Genomic DNA, 5,453 nt, shown 5'->3' with positions numbered 1-5,453 from the left:
CAATACTCTAGGCACTTCAACATCACAGAGTGCCTCAGTACCTTTGAGCGCTGCTGGCCGATTACTTACGGGACCGCGAAGTCCTGTATGTTAACAGAGACGGCCAGCTCAAACGGCGCGGTGTAGCCAGCGGGGTTCCGCAGGGTTCGGTGCTCGATCCACTCTTGTGGAACCTAGGCTTCAACTGGCTCCTCCGGGGCGTCCTTCTCGCGGGCATGAGTGTCACATGCTATGCGGATGACACTCTGGTCACTGCCCGGGGAAGACATTTCGGGCCGCGGCACGGCTGGCGTCGGCGGGCGGCCAGCGCGCCCCTCCCAACGCGTTGACGTCTTGTCTATCATCTATCACTGGATGGCAGACCAGAAGGCGCGTGGAAAGCGTCCGGCCCCGGAGCGGTGCGGCGCCGTCATGAAGACATGACTCGCGCGCAGTTTGGCCGCCATTGGTCCTGTTCTGGACCAATGGTTGGAACGACCGCACGGGTTCCTCACGTTCCGTCTGGCGCAGGTGCTGACCGAGTATGGATGCTTCGGTTCGTACCTGCAAAGAATCGGGCGAGAGGAATCCCCGTGTGCCACAAATGTGGCGCGGCGGATGACACGGTGCAGCACACCCTCGCGGTCTGCACAGGCTGGGAGGAGCAGCGCCGTGTCCTCACTGCGGTCGTGGGCCGGGATCTTTCGCTTCCGAGCCTGGTCATCGCCATGCTGGGAAGTGAAGGATGTTGGAAGGTGGTCGCCTCCTTTTGCGAAGAGGTTATCCTTCAGAAGGAGGCAGCGGAGCGCGAGCGGGAGAACGATTCTCTCGCCCCATCGCTCCGCAGGTGGAGAAGGGGCCGGAGAAGGCGGTTGTACGACCGTTATACTCTGCCCCCAGGTGGCGGCCAGCAGGCCGGTGCGGGGGCACCCTTGTCACCTTCGTTTGACGGGAACGGCTTGGCGTTTCGGGCATTCCCGTCGGACTCCCACAAGGGGGGCGTGTAGGGTCCGCCGTGTAGGCGAGCTGTCGCTGTAGCGTGGTGTCGCGGAAGTCTAAGGCTACGGCTGTATACTCGCGACACCCCCACTCGGGCTACGACGGAACGCCACGGAGGTTTTAGTGGGTATACCCCGTCCTTTTCCCTTTTTAGGGCGCCGGGAGTCCCACACACCACCCTGTCCCCCGGCAGTGGTGACGGTGCGCAAAGCATTTCTTCCGCGACAAAAAAAAGGGGGGCCCAAAACGAGCTGTGCCTAGGGGCCCCGAGATGGTTAATCCGGCCCTGAGTGTATCATAGTCTTCAGGGATAAAACCTACCGGATATCGGGATCAGATTATCGTCAGATGATCAGAGATCGGATCCCCGGTGATCAGACCACCCGGGAATAGGCACTCCAGAAATCGGGGATTGGATATCAGACACTTGGGATCAGGGACAGACTCCCCAGAAGTCCCAGGACTCACACCCCCGGACCATACCCATCAGAAATCAGATCATCGGGGATCAGACCCACCGATGATCAGGGTTCCGTACCCTGGGGATTGTGTGTCAAATTATCAGAATCAAAACCACAAGGAACCATCTGAGCTTACGTAGACACTGGATGGAATTCGATTTTTTCGAGTTATAATCAAGTTATAATAATAATTTACATTTATAGTTAGTATAGAGATGCAACCCTTACGCTAAAAATTAAATAACTAAGTAGGCTTATTTTTTATCTTAAAACTCTGTAACGTAGATCCGTTAAAAACAACTGTGACTCGGCAACTAGGTACATACTTGGGTAATAAATTACATACCTAAATCTATATCTAAACTGTAACAGCAAACGCAAACAACGACGCAAGCCGATAAAAAGACGCCACATTCTCTGCGAAAGAATTTCCAAGTGTAAACAAGATTCAATGTCCTCCACACATCGGCCAGAATACACAGAGCTGTCTTGGTGTAAGGAAGTAAGTAGAAAAGTAAGTATATTTGCCCCAATATGATAGGTATACTAATTTAAGCTGGGTTAAGTACACCATCTTACATTCTTCTTCTTGTCGTGTCGACCAGGGATGTTATGGATATCCGTAACTGTAACCGAAATTTTCGGATATCCGAATTAAAAAAATATCCGTAACCGTAACCGATTCAAAAGTTTCGGATAGTTTCGGATGTAGCAGCTTTTTTTTGGATAGCATTATGTAAAGGCATAACAGCCTGATTTACTTACCTTTAAATGCAGTAGCAATTTTTTTTTACTTTTTATTCGATGAAAAGTGTGCGGCCATGAATGAACCGTGTTGGACAACTATTGCAAATTGCATTCTAAAGCACAGATATCCGTAACCGTAACCGAAATTTCGGATATCCGAAATAAAGCAGAGCGTGCATGAAAAAAACTAGATACTGGTCTGGTAATTTTTGCGCCCCTCCAGGGTCTGCGCCCTGTGCCTGGGCACCGCTGGCACCGCCCTAGTTACGGCACTGGCAGGCCGCTACCAGCCGGTCAATATGGAAGTCATTGGAGAGGCTTATGTTGTTCAGCAATGGACGTCCTGTGGCTGAAATGATACTATAAAGTACGTGATATTTCTGATTAATTCCGTTGCGGGTCCAATGACAGTTTAACTTTCCCCCGGGACAAACTTGCCTTCACTGGTTGGGTTATTGGCGGTCAAGCTGTAGATCCTGGCTACACAGGAGTTGCAACGGTGGGAACGAGAGGTGGGAATAGTCCCGTATATTAGGTACGTGATAGCGGAGACCAAGTTATAATGGCCTTTCACGCACACGGCGCTTGACGTCACGGCGAGCCCCACACACACCTCCGTGGTAGTTCACAATTCAGCGATTGAAGCGCTGCAAAAAATATAATTTTAATACATCATTTTGAACATACGTTGCCCTCAATATCCGTGGTTGCCCTACTTAAAATAAATAAAAATTACCACATTTCTGAAGCTTTAGTTAGAATGTTTAATAATTTCATTTAGAACCTTGGACGGAACTTTCAACAGTTTCAACTTTTATCATAATAGCGTGTGCTCTTGCTTACAGTCCGTATCCTTAACAATAAAAAATAAAATAAAATGTTGACCGGATCCGGAAAAGAAAGAATTTCTTTAATTTCCGGTCATGTGTACGTCAAAAATAATTAAATCCTATCAACCAACTTTTCCAACCATGTACCTATTTTATCAAGGTTTCTATAATAATGTGGCAATTTAGATGCTTATTTCATCAGCCTAAGTCGATTTTCCGATTATCTACATATTAGCGTGGTTTTATGGAAATAAATAAATAAACCCACATAGCGCTTCAGCGCTGCAATACATAAATAAAACCTCTCGGTCGAATACCGGTTTCACAATGACGTCACCACACGCTAGCCATACTACCACGCGTCACCGCGCGTTTAAAATTCGAACCATTTCGAAATTCGTTCCAAGGCGAGCGGTCGCGCGTTGCCCGGAAGCCCGTAACTTTTTTTCGTAAAAAAAACATGAATGAACTAACTACACGTGCCAAATGAACTACTTTTAATTTAGAATCGTGATTCATAAACTTTTTGCCGGCTGTTGTGAGTTTTGTAAACGTTGTTTGTGTTGCGCAAGCTTAAAGTTTGTGGGAAGCTGCCAAGGAGCTTTTGTTTGGGTTCACCGAAATAACTGGACTTCGCCTGACAGGATGGGGGTAATTTTTTTGTTGTTTTGTTGCCGTGTGGTGGCCAGTGGCCTTTCACCACATACCAAGCATTAAAACTACCATAGAGTTTTAATATAGGCACTCACTAAAATACAGTTTTATTTTTATTTATTTTATTAAACTTTATGTGATGATTTTGTACCTACTTAAGTAATTATCCTGTTACATAATGCTTGTCGTTATGGTATTAATTAATAATAATGCCTACTGAATTTAAATTACCTACTTATGTTAATATGTAATACTAGTTTTCCTACTTCGTTACATAGGTACAATACTTAGTAGGAATGTAAGCTATTTATTTAAAATATGAAACATTTATTACCTAGTGGCTAGTAGACATTTAATTCCGAATTTATCATGTGGGAATTGAACTTAAACTACCTACTGGATAGACTTTTAAGTAACTCTCTCCACAGCACAATGAGGTTCTGTATAATTAATATTACAGTAATCTTGCTAAAGTAATTAAAAATAATAAAGGAAACTACATTTTTATTTCTTGTTAAGCCTTGTAACGTGAAGGTTAAAGGAAATATGTATACCAACGGTCGATATATCAACCGACGATCTGGTAAAATCGGGAAGAGCCTGGATGCGGGTAACGCAGGACCGTGCATTGTGGAAAACCTTGGAAGAGGCCTTTGCCCAGCTGTGGACGTCATTTGGCTAAAACGAACGAACGAACGAACTACCTATACATAGAACAAGTTATACCTACATAAAGTAGGTAGGTAGGTGTAGTAGGTGGTGACTATTAGGTACCCCTTTAGGGGTGGAGTTTCGTGAAATCCGTTCTTAGCGAATGTCTACACCCTATAAGGAACCTGCCTGCCTCAAGTCTGTGGGTGCTGTGTTTCTAAGATTTCTTGATTAATCAGTGAGTGGTATTTTTCGCTTTTATAAAATATAAAGTTGATTGGCCAGGATTTTGATGTTGATCTCATTGTAAAAGTTGTTCACATTGACGGCCTACTTTATATTCACGATTTAATATAACTCGGAATGAATAAAATCTGCTTTATTCGCAAACAGAAACCAGAAGTGTAAAATTTATCAATCCCATGAGAGGATTAGATTAAAATGAAGTGAGCACTCCTCCTATGTTCTTCTGATTAATTTCGTTGCCGGTGCAATGACAGTTTAACATTTAACTTTCCCCTGGGACAGACTTTACCTTCACTGGGTGGGTTATTGGCGGTCAAGCTGTAGATCCTGGCTACACAGGAGTTGCAGTGGTGGGAACGAGAGGTGGGAATACTTAGTCCCGTTCCCTAACTAAACTGGACTCTACCAACTCGTCATTTAATTCGTGATAGGTAGATCGATTTGCGAATGAAAATTATAATCTTACTACACTGGTTTATTCAAGGTTACAGTATCAGTTAGATGCGAATTTTCAAGTCGTTATACAAATATTATGTCATCTATAAATGGTTTAATATGAGGTCAACAGCTAAAAGACTAGTGGTGAAGTCATCATAGACGATTGAAACCTTTTAAGTATTATTACTTAGGTACTTAGATAGTATTTTTGAAGTAATTTTAGTAATTTGTATAAACAAATTACTAATACCATTTACCCCTCGAACTAAGCTAAATGCTTGTGTTTATACGAGTGGTTTCCACCTTAATAGTAGAGCGGCAGCGCCTGTTTCTTACGATATCCATGGGAACATGGGAAGAGTGTGTGCTCCTTTTTTTATTTCTTTATTTGTGTAGAAGACTATTTAAAATCTTACTATGAGGGGTTAACGGGACTAAATTCATCTAA

The sequence above is a fragment of the Ostrinia furnacalis genome, unplaced genomic scaffold (genome assembly GCF_004193835.3).
Source record: "Ostrinia furnacalis isolate ACB-3 unplaced genomic scaffold, ASM419383v2 OfSCF0695, whole genome shotgun sequence".
Taxonomy (NCBI): Eukaryota; Metazoa; Arthropoda; class Insecta; order Lepidoptera; family Crambidae; genus Ostrinia; species Ostrinia furnacalis.
This window is presented reverse-complemented; position numbering follows the sequence as displayed.